Source organism: Neofelis nebulosa, chromosome 4, assembly GCF_028018385.1.
Source record: "Neofelis nebulosa isolate mNeoNeb1 chromosome 4, mNeoNeb1.pri, whole genome shotgun sequence".
In the NCBI taxonomy this organism is placed as follows: Eukaryota; Metazoa; Chordata; class Mammalia; order Carnivora; family Felidae; genus Neofelis; species Neofelis nebulosa.
This window is the reverse complement of record NC_080785.1, coordinates 147,453,423-147,481,007: the sequence shown is the minus strand read 5'-3', so window position 1 is coordinate 147,481,007 and position 27,585 is coordinate 147,453,423. Positions and strand designations below refer to the sequence as shown.

Below are 27,585 nucleotides of genomic sequence, written 5' to 3'. Positions count from 1 at the left end.
GAGCCCCACGTCAGGCTCTGTGCTGACACTGTGGGGCCTGCTTGGGATTCTCTCTCTCCCTCGCTCTCTGCCCCTCCTCCGCTTGCTTGTGTTCTTTCTCTGTCTCTCACTCTCAAAATAAATAAAACTTAAAAAAAAAAAAACCCCAAAAAACAGCCAAACAGAAAGTTCTTGAGTTCTGACTCAGCTTGGCCACTTTTTACCAGCATGAGTTTGGACAAGTCACAGATCCTTCCAAACCTCATTTTCCTTAGCTGTTGAGTTTGGATAACAATACCTGCCTTGCCTTCCTTACTGGATTTGTAGATACTGAAATTAGAATGTTTCTGGAGGTCCTTTCCAAATTGTGCAATACTAGTTTTGGTTTCTTCTATTTTTTTCCCCCAAGGTCACAGAGGTTAGCACATCCATGATGTATACCTGTGTGGCACGTATAACATATAGTCAGCCCACAATAGTGTGTGGAAAAGATACTGGTAATGTTTGACATGTGTGTCTTAGATACAGCACATGAGTAAATCTGCTTCCTTTGTGTAGGGGGTACAGATTCAGGTGACAGTGCTTCCCCATCTTCTGCTGGAGAGCAACCTAATTCTATAGCACATGCTGCCCAGAGCCCAATAGTGTCCCCTCAGTCCTTTTCAACCTGGGAGGAACTGAGAAATCATGGCATCCGAGCACAACTACTGGGTGTCCTTTGAGTAAGCTTAGCTCAGCTGTTGAGTCAAGTGGCCCCACCTGCTATAGATGAGCAAGACTGATTTAGTCAGGGAGTGGGGAAAAGCACTGAATCTTGACCTGGGGAGAGCAGCTGGTGAACCAGAAGCAGCCGAGACGTTGGAGGTGATCGTGAAAAAAGAACATTTCCTCTTGGGCTTTAAACTAAACTGACTGGTAAATATTAATTGAATAAAACTATGTTAAAATTGTTAACTGTAAAACAGAGTCAATCAAACTATCATATGTCTCATTAGCTTTAAACATAACATCAATTGTTGCAAAGACTCAGTGGCTGATAAGTTCCCTGAAGAGAGACCAGAGTCACCACTGTGGCCCCAGGATCTGGGATAATGCCCTACTCATAGTAAGGGTTCAGCAAAGACTTGTTGACTTATTGGCTGAAGGAAGAAAAAAAGCATGCAGAGGCATTTACTAGTCATTCTTAATTTAAATCAGTGGACATTTTGAAAGACTTTAGTTTCATTGTAAGCAACAAAATATTTGAAATCATGTGTTTAAGATGCTATCTATACATTATTCAATTCATATTGAAATATTTGACTAATAAGATAAACAGTATATATTTGTCCAAGTACCTCTTAAAATGATCTTCTTCCTACCTTTGGGGATCCATTGATAGTTTGGTAATTGTATACTTTTACCTTTTGTATAAAGGCTGAAACTAGAAATCTGGAAGGATTTAGGTGACATATGAGCACTTTAAAATTTGTTGGGTGGGTCATACCTAAGGTAATCTTTTTGTCCTGATTTGTCCAGGACAATGCCAGTTTATACCAGTTGTCTGGCATAATTATTAATGTCACTCCCTATCAAGCTTAATGGTGTCCTCATTTGAACAATAAATTCTATGGTCATAGCCTACAGGTGGCTGGATTGTCAAAGAACACAGGATTTTTGTTTGTATGTTTGTTTTAATGATTGAGAATGTGTGTGTGTGTGTGTGTGTGTGTGTGTGCGTGCATGCATGCGTGTGTGTGTGTGTGTGTGTGTGTGTGTGAGTGAGTGAATGATCCTTCCTTTGGGGACTTAAAAGGTAGCTTGTGCTGAACCAGAGAGAAAATAGATTTTTGGTTCTAAGGTTGGCTTCTGTTTGAAGGCTAGGGCCTTTGACCTTAGGCCAGGCCTTCCTTCCCATCCTTCATCTAGAGCCTGGTATGTTGAATTGCTTCCCACTCTGGTGATGTGGCAATTGGCCTGGGGCATGGATTTCATCGGCCAACTTTTGATACTCTATATAATGGAATTGTTACTTAGCATAATACAGAGTTTAAGAAACAGCATCTATTCAGAAAGCCTTCTTCTGTGGGTTTACACTGTTTTCTCTCATTCCCTTACCACTGTTAACCAGGAGTGAATGCTGATTTTGGAAAATGGAAGCCGTCACCAGTGCTCCCACCTGTTGTCAGTGCTCCAAATGGAAATGGAACACAAGAATGGATACTTTTTAAAGAGTAGAGTGGTCATGATGAGTTTGGGGTTTGCTTCTCTATTGTCATTGTCACCTGGTAGGGAATTTTTAATAAATAAACCTGATTGCTTTGGGAATTTATGTATTTTTTAAGTTATTTTTGTCATCCTCTCCACACCTTAAGGGCAGAGATACTCTCTCATTTTGTTGCCTTCTTGTGTTTCTTTGCAGTTTGGCCACTCAAGTGTGCATCTCAGACACACTATAGTTTCACTCGTTTCCTCTCTGTTTGCTATCTCCTCCTCCATCCCTTTGTTGTTTTTTTTTTTTCCTCCCTTACAATTTATTAGTTAAAAATCAGGCCATTTAACTGTATTTTGCTGATTGCTCAGTCATAATGGAGTTCACCCTGTTCTTCTGTCCTTGGAATTTCCTGTAAATTAATTGGCAGCTGCTGTTGACAGGTTTGACCAGACTCAGGTCTAATTCCTTGGCAGGACTCTGGGCAGTGGCAGAGTGTTGTTTCGCTGGGAGGCACATGGCACCTACCGCTCTCTCTGTGTCATTCACTGCTATTGGTGTCTGATGCCTAGATCCGTCACTTCCTAGGATTGCAAAGCAGTGATATTCTGGGTGTATCATTTATTTTTCATTTGTTAGCTGGAATATTTCTATAAGGAAGTGTTTCCTTGCCTCTGTTGATTTCTGGTTCAGTATAATTTGTAAAGATAGGCAGGAGAAATCCTTGATTGTTTGCTTTCGTTCACCAGGTTCAAGGTAGGGAATCTCTCCCCTATTGTATTTGGAAGGGAACCAATGGGTTGTGTGCTTTTTTGTTAGTATTATCATGAACAGATGGATATAAACATATTTTCTGAGTTTCACTTAGTTACAGTTACCATCTTTTTGAAGCTCAGATCCTTGCCTTGGGAGAGCCTCTTCACGAGGGCATCATTTGACATGGCCCTGACAGTCTTTGCTTCCCTGCTACACAAGATTTTCTAGGCTTTTCATGTACATTTCCTGCTCCACACCTGGAATCAGCCATTTCTGCAAGATATTCTGATTTCTGTTAGTGAGAAATAAGTATATCAAGGCCACGGTCTGAGCGCTAGAAGTGCTCAGTGTTACTTGGTTAGTCTTTGTTTCTAGGTCCACTTAGGGGACAAAGCTCAAAGCTGGCAAGGATAAAGATGTATAAATATAACTCTGTGTGTGTGTGTGTGTGTGTGTGTGTGTGTGTGTGTGTGTGTAAAATACTTTAGGGGCGTCTGGGTGGCTCAGTCAGTTGAGTATCTGACTCTTGATTTCAGCTCAAGTCATGATCTCACAGTTGGTGAGTTTGAGCCCCACATCAGTCTCTATGCTGACAGGACGGAGCCTGCTTGGGATTCTCTCTCTCCCTCTCTCTCCAAATAAATAAAAATAAATTAAAAAAATTAAAAAAAATTATGATTTCATATTGATACTTCCAATTCAAAGATAGGGCCATAGAGTTTTTGACCTTATATATACTACGTCTGTATCTTCTGTCTTTCCATCAAGAAACTAGGTTCCGGGGCGCCTGGGTGGCTCAGTCGGTTGAGCGCCGACTTCGGCTCAGGTCAGGATCTCGCGGCCCGTGAGTTCGAGCCCCGCATCGGGCCCCTGTGCTGACAGCTCAGAGCCCGGAGCCTGTTTCAATTCTGTGTCTCCCTCTCTCTGACCCTCCCCCATTCATGCTCTGTCTCTCTCTGTCTCAAAAATAAATAAACGTTAAAAAAAAATTTTAAAAAGAAACTAGGTTCCAACGACAAAGGGATGATAGAATTAGAATGTCTCATAACTCTTAATAATTCACTTGTTTGGTCTTATTTATAAAACATTTCAGAATAAGATCTCATGAATATGACTTCTCAAAATACTTAAAACATATTTTAAAATTTGTTTTTCTCTTCTTTTTATTAAAAAATTATTATACTGTATCTACATTTTGAGGGCATGTAGCCATTTCATACTATACCTTCCCTTGTAGCACTCACTTAGTTTTAATTTTTCATTTATATATCTTTCATTTATATATTTATTCCACATATATATTTTATATGAATTTATACATTTCATCTTTACCACCAGTCCTAATCTCCTCTCTTTAGCCATTTCGATTTTCTGAATCTTATTTTCTAGTGTATTCCTCAGAAATGGCTCAAGGGGACTATATTCCCTGAGGCTTTACATGTAACCTGTGTCCCTTATACTTGAAAATAATTTTGCTGAATATAAAATCCTCGGCACATATTTTCTTTCCTTGAGTGTTTTAAATGTTACTTTCAAAGTCTGATTATAACAATTTTCCCTTGTAAGTCGCTTGTTCTTTTGCCCAGATGCTTACAGAAATTTTTTTCTCTCTTTCTAGAAGTAATAAAAGTGAACGTGAAGGTAGGAATAGAGCTAGGATATCTCAGAAAGCAACCAGCATACATTTTTTTTAACACTCTATGAAAACAACAGGAGAGGGAACTCTGAAGTTAGAAAAGCCACTCTGAGCCATGCTCCTTCCTGAAAGTTCAGGAAAATTAATTTCACATAAATATAGGCCATAGAAAACTATGGAGGTAAAATCTTATATAAAGACAAAGCGAGATAAAAAGAATAAAGAGCAGAGTAACATCTCTACATATAACATGCTACATAGATGAACCCATAAAACAGGTTAACACTATAATTTACTGTTGTCAGAATGAACTAAAATTCATTAACAAAGTGATAAAAGATATCAGAGCAACATAAATCAAAATAGAAAAAAATCTAAGAAATGAAGTAACAAGTGAGGAAGGCCATTGGAAACGGAAGAAAAAATCCTGTAGAAATAAAGATTAAACTGGAAGCAACACAAGAGCAAATAAACACAACAAAAATGCCTTCAAAGAAAGAGAAGGTGAAAATTAGGAACATTTTAAGTAGAAAAAGTGTAATTCAAGAGACAGGGACAAATATTGAAGACAGACAAAGGAGATCTAACATATAACTAATAGGAGCCCCTGAAAAAGAAAAGTAAAGCAAGAAACAGAACTAACACTGAATCTATAATTCAAGAAAAATTACCTGCAATGTAAGGATTTAATTCCATATTGGGACCTCGTATCTGAGAGGAGTGGGCCACAATGACCAACAGCCACGACACCAAGACGTACTCTGGTGTCTCATTTGATTACTGCCTATATCTGCTGTGCCTAGAACAGTGTACATAGTACATAGTTTCTGCCCATTTGCACTCACTACAATGCCACGGTCTACAGATTCTAAATAAACAGTGGCAGATGGCAGTAACGATGCTTCCATGAAGAATCCCGCATTTGTCACCTTATTCCATCCTAAATAATCTATGGTTTCAAATTAACTTGGTTATGCAGATATACTTGTCATCTCTTAGCTTCAAAAAAAGTGTTCAAACTGTTGGCCAAACGTATTAAATTTGGGTGAATAAATAGAATATTCTCTAAAATGTCTAGAAAATGTAGTAGTTTTATTTCCCGTAACTATTACTTGTTGCATATGACCCTGGGTGAGACTGGGAATATCATTGCAAGCCGTTAGGCACTAAATTATGTTTTCTCCCTCACCCAAATTCACGTGTTGAAGCCCTAACCTCCAATGTGATTATATTTGGAGATTTGGCCTTAATGGAGGGGTAATCAAGGTTAAATGAAAGCGTTAGGACTGGTGTCTTTATAAGAAGAGGAAGAGATACTAGGAGTGCGCACACACAAAGAAGAGGCCATGTGAGGACACAGCATGAAGGTGGCCCCTGCAAATGAAGAAAGTCCTCACTAGAAACCAGCCCTGCCTGTACCTTCATCTGGGTCTTCTAGCCTCCAGAAGTGTTGGCAAGCAAAGTCCTATTGTTTAAGCTACTCAGTCTGTGGCATTTTGTTATGGCTGCCTTAGTTTTAAGACCGTAAGCTTTGGTCATTCCATCAGGTAAAGAGCCACAGTATGAGGTGCTTGCTAAAGGCAAAGGGAATACAGAATGGATGGTGGAAAGAGGGTGGATATAAAGAGGGAAGGTATAATTTACTCTGCAATGAAGATAACATTCAATCTGAGACCTGATGACAAGAGGGAATGGAGATTGGAGCAAAGAGCATTCTAGGTAAAAGCAGAAGCAGGTGCAAATGCCCCAAGGCAGCACAACTATGACCACTTAACTGGTCACAGAAATGAGGACTGTAACTGTCATGAGTATTTCCTCCTTATTTTGTTATGAATGTGTGTATGTGTGTAGCAAATATCTTTGTTTTCCTCCCTGTGTTATCCTTCTAATATAAGATGTGTTGACTTTATATCATAGTATATAAGTATTACTAACTTTACATTGTGGAATTTAAATTACTGGATATTAAAGAGAAGAGTAAGCATCATCCAGGGATTTCACACCCTCTTCTGGGGAAAGGGTTAGTGCATTTTGGTTGTACACAGAATAGTTCTATCAGGTGGAATATGACCTTGTTGTTGCCTTTATTTAGAGGTTAGGTATGGTTTAAGGAAATGCATGTGGATGCCAAGTTGGCAAGGGGTGGACTTGTGATGGTTAATTTTCTGTATCAACTTGGAGAGGTTTTTTTTGGATGAGAGTAACATTTAAATCCGTGAACTTTGAGTAAGCAGATTGTTTTCCATGATGTGGTGGGCCTCATCTAATCAGTTGATGGCCTAAATAGAACAAAAAGACTGGCCTTCTTGATCAAGAGGGAATTTTCCAGCAGACTGCCTTTACACTTCATCTGTACCATTGGCTCTCCTGGGTCTCCACCTGCTGGCTTTGGGACTGGAACTGCACCACTGGCTTTCCTAGGACTATAGGCTGCCAGTCCACACTGCAGATTTGGACTTGCTGTTCTCAATACTTGCGTGAGCCAATTTCTTATAATAGATCTTCTACTTTCTATATATATGCATCCTTTTGGTTCTGTGCCTCTGGACAACCCTGATGAATATACAAGCATTCAACATTGTATACCAAAACTGTGGATTTTTTTGGGTGGGTGAGTAGGACCATTCTTTTTCTTGTCTCTTAATAATATAAAGGTGGTCCACAGCGACTCCAAATAGCTACCGGTGACTCTTTAATTGCCTTTTTGGTGTTTGAAAAGATCATATTCTGATGCTTTTCATATCACAGCGTCAGTGCCCTGTGTTACCAGTTAGTGGTGAACTGGTCAGGACTTCTCTGAAATGCATCGGGCATGTACATGTTGTGAAGGTCCTCAGAGAACCCTGCTTTTCTACAAATCATTATGTGCTCTTGGAATACAATATCTGTGAAGTCTGAAGTTTGATAGAAAGCAGCCATGATCAGCAAGAGTCTTACTAGCCCAGTGAATATTACTTACCACTTTTCTTATTTGATTTTCATGACTGGTTATTTTGTTCTGATATACATACTAGGATCCGGCAGAGTCCTGTTTTGTGGTCAGTGGTGAACATGTGGTTACATGGAACTATACATCCATTTTATTTACAAAGGTTACCAAGGTGCTGCTTCTAGGAAGCTTACTGTCTTGTGGGGGAAGGAAATAAGAAACAAATGAGCAAGAAAGTGTCCTCAGATGCAAGTAAGAACTAGGCAGAGCAACAGGCCATCTGCTAGTGTGCTGCTAGGTGGTGATTCCATCTCTGTGTCCAGGGAAGAGATCATTTATTCTGCAATGAAGATAACGTTCAATCTGAGACCTGATGACAAGGAGGAATGGAGATGGGAACAGAGAGCATTCTAGGTAGAAGCAGAAGCAGGTGCACATGCTCCAAGGCAGCACAGCTTGCAGATTGTGAGGTATGGACAGTCTCAACCGAAGAATGTAGAGGGGAGAATGGTGAGGGGGATGGGTAGACACAGTCAGGGCCAGATCAAGTGGAGAGGCTGGGAAATGGATACCCAGTGGGAAATCAATCCAGGTTTGGCTCCTGCATGGCATAGATCCTGCTACAGGGTTTTGAAAGGGGGGGCAAGGATAGGCTTGGGGCACAGGAGGGAAGAGGATTCCTCAAAGGATGAGAGTGATGGACTCAAGTCACTGCAAGAGGTGGGGAAGTAGAGTCAGCCTCTGAAGCATAATTGCTGAGCATCTCCAACTCTGCTGTGAGAATCAGTGTCTTTTTGTTTTGAAGCTAAGAGATGACAAGTATATCTGCATAACCAACTTAATTTGAAACCATAGATTATTTAGGATGGAATAAGGTGACAAATGCGGGATTCTTCATGGAAGCATCGTTACTGCCATCTGCCACTGTTTATTTAGAATCTGTAGACCGTGGCATTGTAGTGAGTGCAAATGGGTGGAAATTTCAACTGTCAACCTATTTTGGTCAAAAAAGGGCTCTTGCAGCCTTCCCCTCCACATTGATCCCACACCATCTAGTTTTTAGGGCAATTTCAGAAATGGAGTAGCTTTATTGCCTCCCTCAACAATGTTTGCCTTGTGTCTGCTCTGGCCCTTGAAATCTGTATTTTTTCTCTTGAATCTAAACACATATTGTTCCTTTGGAGCTTAAGTGTGGCACTGATAAGGAGCAGAAGTACTATTAGGTGACCTGGCTCCAAGGGGCTAGTTAGATAAGTATCAAAATGATATTGTCATAAAATGATTCCGTTGATAAGACAGAACAATAGTGTGAAATTTGACGACGTGCTGGGTTATAGCGAGGCCCTGGTGTTTTACTGTTCAAGCTCTTCTGTTGAACTCTGCTTGGTTCCAGTGTTTATGTACTGTCTATTAGCAGCTTTTGAAAGATTTTATTCCTGTAGTAATGTCTCTAGAAATACTCCTTAATTGGGACCTCAAGATACATGTATGTAAAGTGCCTGGATCCCAGTGGGTCCAATTTCTGTTTTTGCAGAGCTGCCTTGTTAGTACGATAATCTCATTTAAAAAAATAAAAATTCCCTTTATACAATTTTGCTCAAGGACAAGCAGATCCTTACAGGAAAAACCTCTGCTTTCTCCAAGGATGGTCTGATAATGCGATTGTCAGGAAAATAGCGCTAGATTTAGGTTGAGCTCTGTGTACTGGATTGCACACCAAAAGTTATTTGAAAATACCTCAATTATACAATGGGTGTATATAGATTTACTAGTAGATAACATCAGCCCTACCTATTAAGGAAATGTCTGTCTCAGGGTCAAGCATGAACAGGGAGCTGTCTCATTTCTGTGGTCAAGGGCAGTGGGCCGGTGTCTTGGCTCTCTCCTGTCTACTAGGATTTATTTTTACTTTTTCTTTGTTTTAGAAGTCTTTGAGGGGGTGGATTCTGTAAAGACTTACCTGGCCAGGGATTTTGTAATTAGGACTTGGCTTCAGGTCTTTAAAAGCAGACTTTTTTGTCTCCAGGAGTTCCTGCACATTCCACACCAAGGCTTCCATGGTCTTGCTCTTCATTCTGGTATCTTCGTGCAGGCTGCCCACCCAGGGACGCCGAACTGAATTTCTCTGCTCTCTATTCTGTTGTCACCCGGGGAACAGGCGTTTGCCATCTGTGCCCTGCTGTCTGGCTGTGGTCGCCCAGCTCGTTTGTGCCAGGGATCTGAGTGACACTTCCCGTGTTCCTACTCTTCCAGAGCCTGCTGTTGACCGTGGGTTCCGCGAGAGGGTGGAGACGTCTTGGGGTGGCCAGAAGAGTGTGGCCAGCAGGAGGAATAGGCCCCAAGGAAGCACAGTGGATCTCAGCTTCCACACAGCATGGTTCTCATCTGAAATCATTCCCTGGCCTCAGCAACTGTCCGTACTCTCTGAGACTTTGCTGGCCATCCTAGGGTCACCCAACTTTTGCCTTTTGAATGATCCTGTGGTTTTGGCTGGTCTTTAAAGATTAGGATTTGATTTCATTTTCTCAATGAATCATCCCGTGGCCTTCTTTTTTACTGGTGGCTCTGAAATTAGACCTTTAATATAATAGCAAAGATAAAAAACTGCCCTGGGTTTGACCCAACTGCTTCAGGCAATGTTGCCCAGAGCATCTTCTTGTTGGTGTGACATATTTCAAAATACTATAGCAAGCGTGTGTTTTTAAGGTGTTTCTTTGTTCAGCATAAGGAGCTTTGCGGCATTAATTCCTTTGCGAATAAGAGGTTGTGGTCAGGTCTCTTTATTCCTGTTACACATGTTTGATAGGAAGGAAGGTATTTGCATATTCGTGTATGTGTGCTTGCAATTTGGAGGAGTCCACAGTAGCAAGATCGGGATGACTTCAGTTTCTAATCCAGGACTCTCCATAAAATCACGCAGGGATCTTGTTTAAGATGCAGTTCCTTGTGTTTCCTCACAGTGAGTCACGGGGCTGGGGCTGGGCTCCGACATACGGATTTTTTCCATTTTCCTAGGCGATGTTGATGCAGTTGGAGACCACTTGAGAAGCACTTCTCTGAGGAGCGATGCTCTCCCATCAAATGACAGGTTTGGGTTTGTCAGGGATGTGTCCGATCTCTCGAGGGTCATTTTCCATTTCCAGATAGGAGCTGGGTTAAGTGGTGGTTCTTTATCTCCCAATCGGCTTCCATCCCACACTTCCATTTCCCCTTTGTCGGGTGGCTTAGGAGCCAGTTAAAACCTTTAAGTAGCTTAGAATAATCCACTGTTGTTTTTGGGAACAACACAATGTATTCACTCTGAAGGAGTGTGACGAGGTATCCACCAAATGCAACCTTCTGGTAGCTTCCAGGTGGTTACGTATGTATGCCTGAGTGTTAATGGGAGAAGACAAGGATTTGGGCAAATTCCTGAACTTCGCTGAGCTTCAGTTCCCCTGCATGAAAATGGAGGTAATAATAGTACCTAATGCACGGGGTTGTTGTAAAGATTACATGTTCAATGTTGAGAATACAGCCTGGCATGTAATAAGTGCTGCATCAGTGTCAGTTGCTATTACTATTATTGTTGTTACTGTTGTTACTAACTTATTTGAATTGATGTGAAACTCTTCCCCATCAGAAATTCATAGGAAGCAACAAGAAAGATATGGGAGAACCCTATACCCAGTGGCTTGCATGCTCTAAGGGAGTCTGTGGATTTCTAGGACGAGCACAGTCCTTATCTGCAATGTGGAGGCTTTATCAACCTATCTGCTGTGCAGAGCATTAATGGGACACTTTCCCATCCTCCAGCCCCAGCTTCAGGGTGCTGCCAATTGCAGATAAAAGCACTGGCGTAATCTCAGTTGAGTATTGTCTGCCTCCTTAATCTCGCCATCAGTGAAATTAATATTTGGTTGCTGAGGGAAAGACAAACATCTGTAACTTTTCCCTGGTGGAGTGGCTGCCTGGTTTCTATTGCACACATTTTTCTCTCAGGTTAAAACCTGCCTTAACCCTGATTTCCCCCTTTTAAGATGGAATCATGTTTGACTTAATGGTAATGTTTGCAGTGCTAAGCAGAGTTAAGAGTCATTCTGGCGTTAAAACCGTCTAAGCCTCTGCATAAATGTATTGTTATCTTGAAACTTTCCAAACTGAACTCAGAATCCACTCAGGCGTCTTATAGGGCTTTGATAAATAGGAGGGCGGCTAATGATCCTGTAAATTCCTAATAATGTTGTGGCCACTCTCGCAGCCACATGCAGGGTGATGAAATGCAGGGTGACGCTGTGCATTGGGAAATGTCCACGTGAGTATTAATCCGCTTGCTATTTGAAATAGTATCCCAATTACAGGTTTACTTTGTAAGAATTTGGTGTTTTAGCATCATCTCTCCTTCTGACTGGTCTTCCCACTCCTTTTCCTTTTCTCAGTTCATCTTGCACAACAATTCTGGGTTCCCTTTTGTACAATAATATTTCCATCAGCTGTCTCCCTGCTACCTCTAAGGAAGTATAATGCTTGGAGCTCTGTATGGCAGGCCCTTCCCTGTGTGCATCCCACCCTACGTGGGTTGTCTCTGCCACAATACTGTTGTGCTGTAGACAACACTAGCTGACGCCCCGTTCTCCTCTCTGGCCTCTGCTGATATTATTTTTATTTATTCTGCCTGAAAACCTCTCCCCTATCTCCACTGCTAGGTACTTTGGTACTTGGGGAATCCCTCAAGTCACATCCGATGTCTTTAAGTAAGCCTTTTCTAAACGCTGTACCCTCAGAATTAATCATTTCCTCCCCCTTTACAGGAGTAGACATAGATGTATGGAAGCACAGAGAGGTTAAGGGTCGGAGCTGGACAAGCAATGAAATAATGAGAAAATGAAAACGCAAAAGCCGTAGCTGGAAAGGGAATGTCAATGTCAAATTTAGGGGCAAGAAGTAAGGCTTTGCGAGGATGAATCACTGGCCTGCACCCTGAAAGAAGGTTGTGTATGCTGAGAACCTGAAAGGGAAGCCTCTAAACCTGAGACAGCAACACCTTTTCTGTTAGATCTGTAATCTTGTTAGTAGAGATGTGCAGTCTGTGCTGGGTACCAGGTCTTGCTAGGACCAGAGAAGGAAGTCCTCAAGATTGGACAGCTACCCTCTCTCCAGCTGTGCGGGTCAAGAGACCACCTGGTGAGGAGTGTAGCAGCTTTAGGCCTCTTCCTGTGTTCCATGTAGGGGCTGCCCTGGGTACAGCAGAGCCTGATTGTAAATCAAAAAGGCTTTTGAGTGAGAGAAAAAGAAAGGAGGTTTATTAGGCTTATGTGCTAATATGGCTTTCCCCAAGTTCATGCTGCTTCCCAGATTTTCCCACATGATCTAGGAAATGGTGAATGGCACCTGCAGGCCAATTTCACATTAATGATAATGTGTTACTCTGTTACTGATGCCATCACCATTGAAATGCAGAATTTTCTTCTTCTGCCCGGGACCTCTCTAAGAGCAGCATCTATGAGTTACAGTTTTCTTCCCAGTATACTTTCTCACCCAGAAACTCTGTAAAAAAACAAAAACAAAAAAACTTCTCTGATTAACAGGACACAATAAAGTTATTGAAGGTAGTTTTCCACATTATTTGTTCTACATTTTTTTTCTTTTCTTTTTCTTTTCTTTTTTTTTTTTTTTGTCAATGCCAGCACTTTATACATCTGCATTTGGCCCTTCCTTCCCCCACTTGGACTGACTTTCAGGCTACAGTAAGCAGGGTCTAGTTAGGAGCACTGAAGCAGAAATGCAGATTCAATGAGTAATTATTAAGAACTTTCCAGAATATTAGCTGTTTCAGTTGCTGCAGTGACTAGTGATGGAATAGTCCATTAGACATTTCTGTTCCCAGCAACTCCTGAGAATTGATTCCAATCTGAGGCAGGCAACCGCTTTGATCAATACCATAATTACTCTTATTGATGGATTGTTTTACAATGGTAGCCATCAAGGCAGTCCGTCAGCTCAGGAGGCACCAGAACTGTCCCCTGCAAGCCGTAATGTACCGCAAATATTTGATTCAAATCAACTTACTATTGAGGCCAGGATGACAAGCGTGAAATTAATTGTTCCACTTCATGTAAGACCTGCATTCTTCTTTTGAGAGAGTAATTGGTTGCTGCATGTAGCACGAGAGCTGGGGAGCCTCGCCTCTCTGCAATGTTTATGGACTTGGTGTTTTCCCCCACCAGCTATTTTTCCCCTGACTCTTTTAGGTGTCAGCGGTATCGTACAGCTGCTGTTCCCGCCGTGGTTGTTTTGTAGTGGCTCTTGTCATGTCAGAGAGAATGTTGCCTTCTAGAAAGGTTGATTGCAGCTAGAGTAAATTTCTTCTCTGAAAAGCTTGTTTATAAAAAGAGGGGGTTTTGTTGGCCAACACAAAGGCAAGAAGACCTCAAAGTGTTTCTGGAAGGTATAGAACTAATTAGGCAAATGGCAGTGAGTCTAATGTTCTTTCATGGTTGCAATAGGTGAATTCAAGATGTGTGATCATTTTGCTGAGAATCTTCTGAATACAGTTGGCATCAGAGGCCCACAGCTGGAGAAATGATAAGGCCACTGGAGATGACAAGTCAAGGACAACTGAGGAAGTTGGAAAGTGGGGATAGTCCCCACGGTGGCTTGTCATTCAGTCCTCATCAGCTGACCAACTTGTGTTGGATAATTCAAGACCCCAGTACAATTTAAGGAAAGTATTATAAAATATTTTTATAAGAAAATCAAGTATGCAAGTTCATAGTGGTGCCAGGAAGGGTGAAAGGGCTATAGAAACAGAGGGGCATCAAAGCACAGTAACCTTCATGGCTTAAGGGCTTTCTGGAACCCTGGTTAGCTGGATATCCTACTGAAGATGAGGATGGCTTAGATTCTAGGGATAAGTCAGAAGTTAGTTCTGCTGGGTTGGCAATGCCTTTTAATTTAATCATTGTTTATTGTAGCATTTCCAAATTGGCTACTATGGGAATTTATGGAAGAAAAAGGGATTCTGTGACACCTTATCCTATAGCCAAACAGTAATTCCTGAGTGCTGGCCATGTGTAAGTACTGTTTAGGCCCTGGGGCTACCCTAGTACATGAGGCCCTGGACCCCTGAAGCTTACATTCTTGTGGGATAGACAATAACTGTACACTCAAATATGGCAGGTTGTGTCAGATAGCGTCTGGGATGGCAGATGATGGAAGGTGGCCACTCTGCCTGATGTTGGAGAACAAAGGCCAAGAAAGAGTAACGTAGGTTTGATTCCACTGTAGCTCATGAGCTTGAAACCACCTTTACCATTAAACTTGATTTGTCTTTGAGACATTCTAGTGTCAGAGCTTTCCTTTTACACCTTGGAAGGAAGAGATTTTATGCTATCAGTGGTCAGGGGAAAGAGCCGATATAAAATACCCAATTGAGAATGTTGGGGATGGCTCTAGAGGTAAGTAGTTCTATTTCTGCTCAGTCATGTAAGTGTTTGAAAGTATTGATTGAACACTTTCACAACACCTGAAGGGATCAGGACTGATTAATAATAAATAGCCTAGGATAGCAGGACTCAGAGAATTATAAAACTCCAGATGATGCTGGCTAGGAAGGAGGATTCCACATTATTCAGTTGCATATGGTGAGATGCAACACGTAACCTCATTAACTCACACCTCTGCTGGAGTGGACTGATGTGGCTGAAGTAGCAACCTGGTCATCACGCTTTCCCATTGCCCAGTTTGGGGTGTCTTTGGGGATCATCTCCTCCTCCGTTTTGTTGCTGGAACCCTATAAGCTCCAGCCACAAGATGGAACGAATGCCCAGTGTCGGCCTTCCAAGGTCCTAGGACACATGAGTTGCTCCAGAAAAGGGCTTGTGACTTACACTAGGCCAATGAGAGCTTTCCTTGGACTTCTGTCCAGGAACCAGTGAGAAAGACATTCTTTCTACCAGGGTGGCTAAACTGAGGGAATGAGTCTGGCATGGTGATGTGAACCTGACAGGACACTTAGGAAGTAGTTATCTGGAAGCAAGTCAATTGGGCCGAGAGCCGTAATGCAGGGAGAAACAAACATAGCCGATGTAGATATAATCCACACTTGTGAGTTCTTGATTCTTCAGGTTGCCTAGCTTAAACCAACATGCATATTTAATGGGGAAAAAAAAGTCCTCCAAAAACTAACAAAAAATTGAAATATGCCTCCACTTAGTTAAGCCACACTGGTGAGATTTCATTTCTGTTATATGGAGAGCCAGGCAGTAGGATTGAAAGACCTTCTCCAGGAGGGAATGGCCAAGCTGACACCTGGCGGCTGTTTTTCAGGACTCACAAGGCCATGTGGTCACCTCTGGAAGCATTTACTGTGATGCCAAGAGTCCTCTTAAGTAACTTTTATGAGGAAAGCATCATAAATATATATCATCAGGGCTTTCTGTGAAGGAAACATACACAATTAAAAGTCAGTTTAGTTAAAACAGAAGCCTACCAATACATTTATGTAGCTGCACAATAGGGGCTTCTGAGAAGAGACAGAATTTTCGGTTGCTTACGCAAAGTGCTGGGTTCTAGCTGCTCAGCTTTTGCGGTGCTAAGGGATTTTCAGTTGCATTTACGGACCAGCTGTTCTGTGGAGATTCAGTAATATATGGGTAGAAGGAAGATGTTTCCTCCTCCTCCTCCTCCTTGGGAATCCAGGGTCTTTAATCCTAACATCTTCCAACAAGTGAACCCAGTAATGTTTGATGCTTGTAAACGATGTCAGCTGTTTACCTAGTTATGTGAGCCATTCCTTCTATGGACCTGGCCACAGGACAAATTCGTCTGCTTTCTAATGGAATTGTACTTATTGTATACATGCTGAGCTGTCACTCCCTGGAGCCATACATAGTGCTTTTTCTCTGGGGAGCAGACTCCTAGAATTGAGTGCCTCAAATTCCCACCTTGGCTTACAAAGCCACCAAGATGTGTCTCCTTCCCCACTGGGTCGCTCACCTTTTCTCCCCAGTGTTTAACAAGGCTTCGACCATACTGGCTTTCTTTATCCTCTTTAACCATGCCAACCTCTTTCTGCTCAGGACTTTTCCTCTCGTGTTCCCTCTGACTTGAATACTCCTCCCTCCCTTTTCTTTATGTACCTGGCTTGTCACTCAGGTCTCAGCTCATATGTCATCTTTGTAGAGGAGCTTGCACTTGACCGGGTGACCTAAGACCTTTGCCCAGTTACTAACTCTGTCATGCATAACCCTGCCTCCTTTTCTCCTTAATAGCTTTCTCTGAGATCTGAACTCATTTCCTCCTTGTTTTGTCTTCCCGCTAGAATATAAGCATCATGGCAGTGAGGGGATAGTCTGACCTATTCCCTGCCGTATTTTTGGCACCTGTGTCCTGGCACACAGTAATGGTCACTTATATTTCCAGAAACAATAAATGGCTGAGTAGTTTACTCATTCCTCTGAGCAGTGAGCTCATTCAAGTAAGTTAAGCAATTTGTTTTAGCATCTCTCTCCAGCTTCTCTGATACAGAGAGGGCGGTAGAATGGGATACTCAAGTTTGCGACTCCACATTAAGCTGGGTGCTGTAATTAAATGATCTCACTGAATCCTTACAAAGATCTTCAGAACCAGAGGTACTACTCAAGCCCATTTTCTCTCCATGTCTGCAGTCTGGTTTCAGTTTTTGGCACCTAGATTTTTTTTCTGACACTTGCTACTGTGTGGATTAACTGAATTTGTGATCATGTGTGTCCCTCTTCTTTCTCTGCTGGACCCTTAAGTGTGGTCCTAGGATTGCTGTGTCCACTGTTGGACCCTCTGATCCTTATGGTGGACTTGGCACAGAGTGGGTGTTCTAGGCCTTGGTGCTAATAATGAGGGTGGAGGGCAGTTCCTGGTTGAAATCCTTACTCTGCCTGGTCTGGACACGGGATTTTATGACCACAGAACTCCTTGTGAACATTTTGTGATTTCTCATGGCTAGAAGAAAAAAATTTCTCATTCACCCATTCTTCTGCAGAGGGTGAAGGAAGTATAAAATCCGTCTCCCCAACACAGACAGTTCAAGTTCAGAAATGTGCACGGTCTTGTGTGTTTAGTGATACCGTATCGTAGGTTTACAGAGGGGAATGTTTGAAGTGTCCCGTACTCCCCCTAGGAATTCCATGACTCCCTCCACGGTGCTTTAATATGACCCACCAATGAGCCACTTACAGTAGGTGGCTCTTTGCAGCTCTCATGGTTTTTCTTCTGAGGGGAGGGAGGGTGGTGACATCAGTCTAGAAAGAGAGGGGGTTGGAGTGGAGGAGCAGCAGTTTCGATTTTTTTGCTGCTACTCTCTAAGGAGTTCTTCTATATTTCACTTTAGCATGTTCCCAGAACCCGTGACAGCCTGTATAATTGCTGGACCGACATGAATCTATAGCAACGATGGGTAGATTTTGCTGACGTGTTTGTTTCGGCCCACAAGACTTGGTAGACCATGTCTGCATAGTGTATCGCAACATCAGGCCGTGTGGGACCCACCTACGAAATCTCTTTGTTGTGCCTCCAAGGTCGTGACATGAGATGGGGGTGGGGGGACAATAAAAACAGCACCATTTTGGCAAGGAGAGTTCCCCAAATATCTGTGATTTAAACATGCTTCTTAAACCCTTGGCTGACCAGAAGTCTTTTCTCCTAGTTTGAAAGTTAAATAATTAAATGTGCTTCGAATTTCAAGGAAGATACTGAAAAATGAAAGACCTTATCCAGTTGCTTAAAGGCTTTTGGAATTCTTTTTTTTCCTAAAGGCATCCATTTGGTCTACAGATACAGGCTGAACACCCACTGTGTGCCTAGTGCTGTGATCAGTGCTGGGGACACAAGTGGAATGATAAGGCAAGTGGGTTTCTTGCCAGGCAGAGCCTGCGATCTAGCCAAGAAGCCATTATTTAAGTAATTACAGCTCCCTCCTCCAGCAACCACATGGAGAGCTCCCTCCTGGTGCTGCCAGAGGAGATGAGTTTTTGTGTGTGTGCGTGCGCGCGCGTGTGTGTTTCATTTTTGCTTTTATTTTTGGTGTACATTTTAAACGTGTGTTTTAAAATTTTAATGATGACTTAAGAAAATGATTCCGGAATCCACTTGCTTTATAATTAGAACATTACAAAGTAAACTTAAGCTCCTTTAGACTCCCCACCCCCCTCCAGGTGAGCACTATGATAGACGTGGCCTTGTAGAGAATTTTTGTTATATTTCCACACGTGTGTGTGTTCACTCACCTTGAAAGCTACTGCCATTGTTCTAACACAAATGCAACACTTGCTGTGCACTCATATGTGCAGTTTGCTTCTTTTATTCTGTCGTATGATTTTTACATTAATTTATGTTGATTCCTGGAAATATAGTCTGTTAATTTTAATGACTGTTAATTTGAATTTAAGAGTTCTGTTTGTTAGAAGTGTGTATGTTGGTGACTGTTTACTGACCCACAATCGTGAAAGTAAAGAACTAGTTGGCATGTATTGAGCGCTTCATGTTTCCTAGACTAAGTCTCTCATGTGGATTATCTCATTTAATCACGAGAGCACCTCAGTGGGCGAAGTGTTGTTTTTCTTGTCAGTTTACAGGAGAGGGAATTTGAGGCAAGGAGAGATGAGGTAATTTGCACACAGCTAAAAAGGGATGCCAAGATTTGCAGTCAGGTACTGCAACAGCAGAGCCCGGGGTTTCTCAGTTCTCTTGAGCACCCGTGGTCTCCGGGAAGTTAGATACTAAATGCCACCAAGGAAGCAGTGTGTGGCGGGATGGTATGCTATTCACCAGGGACTCACTGAGGGGCCTACTGGCTGGTTTGTGCCTTTGTCAACGTGCAGACAAATTGATTCAGCAAATACCTGATGCGCACCTTTGGCATGCCAGGCGCTTTATGAGTACCCTGCAGAGAGCACAGAGAAAATGCACAGCCCTGCCTCACAGGGCTCACAGAGATCTCAGAGATCTAGGATAATGTTGAGGCCACCTACGGAAAGCCAGGCATGACGTCTGTCCATTGTAGAGTGGGAATCTCAGCCCCTTTGGGGTTTTGTGGTCTGGATGCTGGGTTTTGTTTTGTTTCACTTTCTTGCATGTTAAAATGGCATTTGTTAAACTGCATCATGAATGTGGGCCGGTTGACATATTTGGAAGGAGACTAGCCTTTCTGTAGTGACATGGTTGCCTTCTATGCTATGCAGCAGCACATCCTGGATGCTGGTGTTTTATTCCCACTTGCTGCCCAGCCACAATATGACAGATTTGCTATTCATCCAGCTCAATCATAGTTAGCATAATGGGCTCTGGTGCCCACCCAGATGTGGTGGGTGGTGTCCTCGGCTGATTACAAAGATTGTAGCCCAGGCATTTCAGGAAACGGCTCTTACTTCCTGTCCTCATATCACTTCTGGGGGTTGATTTTGCTGCTCTAGTGTTGAAAAATGAAGTAAGGGAAAGGTTCTCTTATATTTAATGTGTCTTGTATAATGATGAAAGATAATCACAGGGCCTAGGATTTTTTTCTTTGAAAATCAGAACAATGAAGGACAGAAGGAAGTGTAAGCCACCTGGCTTTGAACTCTGAGATGCATTAACTGTCCTGAAGGCTCAGATGAAGGGGGCGTGTTCATCTTTTTCTCTTCATTTGGACCTACAATCATCTTTCAGTTTAGGAGTGGAAAAAGTTTGAAGTCTTCACTCTTTTCCTTTTCTTGATTTTTTTTTTTTCTACCAACAATGAAGTGGAAAGGCAGCCCATAGGTGATGGTGACCAGACTTTTTATCTAGCACTTTAGTTTATAATGGGCTCGATGTACTAGTGAATTTATACCAACTGCTGTCAGAGGTACATGACTCTTATTTGGTTACACTTTCTTATTTATTTGGGTACACTTGGCCACATTAAATTATAGTCTTCTACTTTTTAGTCCATTGAACCAAAAACTGTCAAGCTGTCAAACTGCTTCAAGACCACATTTTTTTTGAGAGATACAGCCTCCTCCTGAGTACACCTTTCTCATTTTGGTAGACATGTGAAGGGGAAAATGGGAAAAAATATATATATATTTAAGATAAGAAAGCTTAATTTTTATTTTGGGTTACAACCCACTTGTACTTGGAGGAGGTTTAAATTTCCGACTGACCTAAAACCTTTTGAGGTTCAAATTTAGTTTGCTCTCAGCAAAAAAAAATGCAGCTTCCCAAGTTCAAAGAGGGGAGGAATTTTAAAGACTTATAAGATATTCAAAAGCCTTCTTGGATACCAAATAGCTTTCAGAGAAAACATTTGATGAGTGAAGGACACAGGAATTAGAAAAGTATGGGCCAATTTTTCTTTACATATAATCATATTTAAAAGCAGTGGAAAAAGGTCTTAGCTCTTAGAGGACAGGGACTTAACTCAGTGACTCTTGGAAAATTCGGGTTGTTGCCAAACCCAGAAAATGGTTCAGTTTGGTTTGAGCCTTTTGGAAGTGAGAAGTCCTTTAGCCATCTCTATGATGTATGAGATTAACACAAGAGATTTTGGAATATGAGGTCGAGGTAATGCTGCTTACCCTGGAATTGGATCTCCTGCTAGCTGCTGTCCATAACAAATGTGCCCATGTCTCTCTGGCTGTCATTCTAGATAAATGAAAGGGAAAATAAGGTTGAGAGGAGACACAGTGAGGGATCAAGGTTGAGAGAGACAAGTGAGGGATCAGACTTTCCTAAGAGTGCCAGTTTCCTGAATTCACTTATTTTGGATTTGGGAGTTTCACGTTGCCTGATGCTCCCCTGCCTTCTGGCTAAAGGTGGTGGATTATGGCTGCGGAGAACAGAGGGCTCTGTTGTTGCACAGCCGGCCCAAAGTGGGCTGTCTCTTCAGGAACATAAGCGTGGGTGTGCCCGGTGAAACAGCTTATTCTTGCACATCGCAGGGCATTATGGCCGGTTTGTTGGCCGCCTAGGTGTCCGTTCTCACACAAAGTCTTTTCGTGGGGTAATGGTACCTGCTGAATGAGTGAGTGCATGATGGAGGGTGGCAACAGCTGCGTGGTCCAGGCTGACGGAACAGAATTCAAGGCTGCAGGGAGTGACGATGGCAGAACCAGACCATGTCCTTTAGGTTCCAATTTGGCAAGGCACAATGGATAATAGGGCAAGGTGATGACATGGGATGACACCCAGCCTGACCAGACCTCCTGCTCACCTTCAGTTAACCATGAGTCTGTGACTGGCTTACTCCACTGTCATTTCAGTGGCCCTTGGAACCAAGTGACCCCATCAGCAGAAACTTGGGCACATGAAGATGGTTTACGAGAGCAGGCAGGGCAGGTCCTTGTAAAAAGAGCATGGAGACAGTCCAGAGGCTTCTTTTTAAGCAACACTGCTTGATCCTTTACACACTTCATCTTAACTTTGCTCTGAGCATGGACCACAGATGGTTTACATTTCAGTAGTTTGTATTTATCTTTTTTTTTTTTTTTTTAAGTTTATTTATTTTGAGAGGGGGGAAGAGAGAGAGAGAGAGCACTAGTGAGCAGGGGAAGGGCAGAGAGAGAGGGAGAAGAGACTCCTAAATCCCAAGCAGGCTCCGCACTGTCAGCACAGAGCCAGATGTAGGGCTTGAACTCATGAACTATGAGATCGTGACCTGAGCCACCAGGCCAAACCAAGAGTTGGATGCTTAACTGACTGAGCCACCCAGTCACCCGTAGTTTGTATTTATCTTAATGTGAAATCGGGGAAACATAACTAGCACAACCATGATGTCGTTGTCATTTTGGCTTAAGGATGAGGCTAACGTGAGCAGTAAGAAGAAAATGTGAGTTTATTAAAAAACAAATATTGCAGGTGGTGTTCAGACATTACAGTTGTGACGGTAAAACTCTAATAGTTTGGAAACAGTATCTTTGCATACTGGCTCATACTCAGTGGTGTGTGTTTACCTTCCATGGCTAGGGTCTTGTGATGTGATGTTTTCAGCGAGGAATATATATATTCAGCCTCCTTGAATAACCCTCCATGAATACTCTTTAATGACAGTGGCTTGTTGGAGTTGCAAAGGAGGCTCAGACAAACTGGAACCCCCTGTTCTGGGTTGCTCAGTCCAGAAGTAGATGGTTTTAGGGACTTTGTGAGTGTCCATTGGAGGTGCATGGTGGCCCCTCTCCTCCAGTCACTGGGACGAGTGCTTGTCAAGTTTCAGGTAGCACTCCATACTTTACTTTTTAAAAAAAGAATTAAGGGTATCCCTTCTGAACCAGAAAGGAGTTAGCCACTGTTCCTCAGGAGTCAAAAGTTGGATGTGAGTTTGAGATCATTTGATGCTTTTTATACTGAGGGCACATGTTGGAGGTGAAGAATACCTCATCCCAGACTGCCTTAAGCTTTTCGTAGGCCTTCAAAAGTATATCCTAAATGACATTTGGAAGATGGGTACCTATAATTTTTTGGTAGCAATGGGGCAGGGTATTCTCAGTGATTATTCCAGAGTCCACTGCTCTTGAATTATTTTTTCTATTCTAAACATGTGTGGTTTTCAGGGGGCTGCAAATTCCTTCATATATCAATTTTGGGGCTAAAGCTAATGGCACAAAAAGGTTTCAGCTTGGGAGCAAGGGAATTTTTTTTTTTTAAATGATGTTTAAAATATGAATCTCTTTGGCTGCTCTAAGTTAGGAATGATAAAATGAAAGAAAGAAAAGGAAAGAAGTTAATGATCTGAAACCCGGGGTTGGTATGTGTTTATATTCAGAATTGGAACAGTGAGCTGACTTTGGCAATTGGGGAATATTAATATTCTGTGTTGTGGCATGGGAATTTGGAAAAGAGGTTTAAAGAAAAAGCTCATATGACAGATTTTTAATAGGAAGGAAGTTGCTGCTCATGTATAAGAAATACTGCTTGTCTGTTGCAGATGGGACAGCCTTCATGGAGCGGCCATACAGGGCGTCGTTCCATCTCTGCTGATACGGTGGCCAGTGGCTGCCATTACTGACCTGTGACCACTTACTTGCCACTAAGCGGAGATGTGTGCCTGATTTCACTTTGCCCTCACAGTGGCCCTGTGAATTAGGGACAATTATTGTCAGCCTTTTGGAGATGAGAAAACTGAGGTTTGGAGAAGGGAAAAAGAACTTGTCCAAGGTCTCTGAGCTTGGCAAAACTGGGACTTGAAGCTGGGCTAGTCTTTGTATTCTAACAATTATGAAATAGGTAAAGGAAGTAGAGTATTTGGGAACTGTAACCTTGGAGTCAGTGGCTCTGGAAACATTCATTTTTTCTTTCATGAATTTGATTGATGAAGGAAATTTAAAACTATGTCAGATACTTTGGAAAGTGCCTGACACATGAGGAAAGACCTCAGTATATGGTATCTGTTGGGTTGCCATTGTTTAGTAATAATAATATTAGCACCGGTCAAATATTGGCTCAGAGAACAGACAAATAAAAGCTTTTCTTGGCTTGGCATACCAGAAGTGGAAGCAGCTAGTCTGAGTTTGAGGTTGGGCAAGGTCATATGTGGATACCGTTTAATTCAGACCTTGTGATCTTAAGCTTGAAAGTGTTCTTGAAATTGCCTTATTCTCTCTGCATTTAGCATTCCCCTCAAGTGTACTGCAGATTTAATTGTTAGAGCAGCTTTTAGCAAACGTTCTTATGTGCTGAATTTGCAAATGTGAATGAAAAAAAGAGTTCCTTGCTTCCTTCCTTCCTTCCTTCCGTCCGTCCGTCCGTCCGTCCGTCCGTCCATCTTGTTTACCCTCCTCTTTGGAGATGTTTTAGAATTGGTTGTTGTTGTTACCATACAAATCTTGCTTTATTTAAATATAAAATATAGAAATACTGTATGTTGAGTGTCATAGGAATTAATTGACCTGGTCAAGCCATTACCTCAATGCTTCTCTTGAGTTTACCACATGAGTTGCTCAACAAGATGTTGACAATCTTCATTTCTCAAATGTGGCTTTGCCAGCCATCCACAGGAGGCCCATTTCAGCTGCCAACTGTATTGGCTTTCTCTTCTTGCACAATTTAGCAGAAACCTAGTGGCCTAAGAGAGCTGCCATTTCTTATCTCATAGTCCTGGAGGTCAGCCGTCCAGGTGAGCTCTGGGGAGGTCTATGTTCAGTGTATCATAGGCTGAAATCAAGGTGCCACCTAGGTTGGGTTATGATCCGGAGACTCTGGGGAAGAATGCGCTTCCAAGCTCATTTAGATTGTTGACTGGACACAGTTCCTTGCAGTAGTAACACTGAGGTCTCTACTTCTTGGCTGGCTTTCAGTTGAGGACATTTCTCAGCTCCCTACGGCCAGGCCACCCCCAGTACTTCTGTGGTCCCTGCGTCTTCAGAGGCAGCAGTAATGCATAGAAGCCTTCCCAAGCTTCAAGTCTCTCTGGCTTTCCCCTTTGTTGCCAGTCAGAGGAATCTCTCTGCTTTTAAGAGATTATTTAGTTTAATGCATGGTTTTCATATAAAATCAGGAACAGTGTTGCTACCAAGAGACACTGGAGAAAAGCAAAAGAGCTGTATCTCATTTGCATTTTTAGAAGTAATTATTTTTAAGCCACAGCTGGTGGTAATAGAACTACAATAAACGGGAACTGAGAGATGGGAGTTCAAGTCTTGGTTCTGGGACCATGAGTCTAGAGAGCTTGGGGCACAGTTTCTGGGACTTGATCTCATCATATGTAAAATGAGATAGCTGGGCTCTTAGGGTCAGTTTTTTTCTTCTTCCTTTTCCTTTTTTCTCTTCACTCTCATTCTGCCTTCCCCTGGCAGACCTCATTAATCAACCATCTTAGTCTTCCCTGCTGAGCTTGGACGCTGTCCTAGAATCCTTTTGACATGGCCCTCTGGGGAGTCACCAGCAAGCTACTGGAGTTGGCACTGGAGATGAAACCTGTGTGTCATCCTAGCACTTGGAGGTCCCATTTCATCTGAAATTCGATGATTCTCTGCAATGAGAAATTATCAATTTCCTTGGCCAAATTGCAGACAGCCAGAGAAGAGCCAGTTGGCCTTGGCTTTGCTTGTCATACAGACATCTGGGGAGTGGATTCAGTTTTCTAGCCACAAATTGAGGTGTGCATAAAAAGTCACTTTCTTTCCTTCTAATTGAACTTCATTTCTAGTTTGAGCCCTTCTTCTGCCAAGTCGTAGAAATGAAATTGCAGTTAATTCACCATAGTCCCTTTGGCTCTCCTTGGGGTTGTTCTAAGTCCTGTGGACTCACATAGAGCCCGAGCGCAGAGGTAGAGGGGCTGCTGGTGCTTTGCTGTCACCTGCCTGTAGAGATATTCTTGCTCCCAGTTGTCTTTGATTTTATTCAGCAGAGTCTAATTAACCCCCCAAACCCAGTAATACATAAGTTGTTTTCTTATTCAGGAAGAATCTTCCATGTTTTGGACAATTATCCAAGGCATTGTTCATCTACCTAGTGATCAAGGACTAAGCTATTTGTGTCTTGTTTCAGCATGAAGCCTCTAGTCCCTCAGGCAGATAGGACAGAGCTGGAAGGTCATTGGGTAGCTCTTAACTATGTTGGTTTGGATGTGACCCATGCCTTCCCATATCCATTGGCTGTGGCTGGACACATGGCCCCGCCCATCCCTGGATGGGGCTGGAAAATGTGTGTGTGGGGGACGGGATGTGACACATGGATCTCAAGCAATTGCTGCGGCCATGTACCGCAGTCGTTGACTCATTTTGAGTTGCTCTACATTTTCTGTTCCTGCCTGCGAGTCTTGAGCAGGTGGCCAGCTCCCTGTGCTCAAGCCGCTTTCCCCCAGTGAGGGAAGCTGTCTATTCTTCTATGCCTCTGGGCTTGGGGAAGTGCTGGGGTCGTCTGTGCTCTTCAGCCCACCTGTACCACACATGTATGTCTTTTGCCCACTTTCTTGACAGTGGGGTTACTTAGTACTTTATGTCAAACTGATTTTGAGGCCCGTAACATTGTCTGGGAGTTTGGATATGCTAGAAAAGCCAGTCAGATGCTGGTGATTTTGACACCACTACATTTTGATAGAGACCCACCTCAGGAGCAGCCTTCATACCACAGATCAGTGGTATTTCAGCCTTTGTTATGGGGGCTTCCTGACTGGTTTACCTGTACTACCTGGCAATAAAACCACTGTAGAGGTGGTGTTAATGATGGCCACTGAGATTAAGAAGATTTCTGCTACTTCTTGAATTATGTATGATGACATCAAGGCCCCTAGGAACTACTGAGCTGGAATAGTAAACATCTTGTTCTATTATAAAAAGTGATAGTTGTGAAATCACTGTGGGACCAGAAGACGCAGGTGTTTCCAGGTTCCCTAAAACTTTCTTGGGCTTCTTCCTGTCCTCTGACTCGGCCAACGTGGGGTGGTGGGGACTCAGGGCTCCTTCCCACAGACCCTTCCCAGGGGCACCCCTTGGTTTCCTCTGAGAACTCACCAGCATTTCCAGCCTGCATAGACTGGCTCTCGCCATGGGCACTGCGGAGCACAGGTGAGCAGCGGAGTGGGCAGAAGTGGCTCCTGCTGCCTCTGACCCCACTCTTCCCAGGCTTAGTTTACCCCTGAGGTCTTTGTTGGAGAAAGTTCAAGCCCAAGCCTTAAACTCCGTTGTTCTGGGTCCTGCTGCGAGGAGAACCAGTCTCTCCTGCTGGTTAATCCATTAAAAGATTACTCTGCTTCTTCATATTCTTACTCTGTCTCGCTCGCTGTAAACATGTCACTTGAGAAGGGAAGGCAGATTTTTGTGGTTCCACATGCCCAACACAAGGATATCTTTTGGTGAGGAAACTTGCTGTGGAATTTGTGAAGGTCTCAGGTTTGTTCTTTCCTCTTGTCCAGCTGTGCTTATTGGCTGGAGGAGGGTTTGGGTTTGTCTCATTACTCTTGGCTGCTGGGTCCTTGTTCCTTTCTTAACTGTTCATACGTTCAAAGAGATTTTTCTCTCCATTTCTCTGTTTTCCCCTCTCTGTCTCTGTTTATTTCCATTTCCTTCTCTTTCTGTCTCTATCTGTATTTCTCCCACACACTTCCCCCTCTCCAACCCCCACACCCATCACCGATCCCATTCTAGCTTCCCTGATTTATTTCCCACAGCTTTCTTTAACCTGCCA

At 42.7% G+C, this 27,585-nt stretch overlaps 1 protein-coding gene across 5 annotated transcripts in view; it reads left to right on the top strand.

Moving 5' to 3' along the window:
• CACNA2D3 (calcium voltage-gated channel auxiliary subunit alpha2delta 3) overlaps positions 1 to 27,585 on the top strand; it is an 860,192-nt gene that overhangs the window by 113,400 nt on the left and 719,207 nt on the right. Inside the window, exon 1 of one of the 5 annotated variants that reach the window (XM_058726527.1) lies at positions 10,456 to 10,579. The exons of the other annotated variants lie outside the window; for them this stretch is intronic. The gene's annotated coding sequence lies outside the window, so the exon portion shown is untranslated. Of the gene's footprint in view, positions 1 to 10,455; positions 10,580 to 27,585 lie in introns of those variants that run through there. 5 annotated transcript variants of the gene reach the window in all.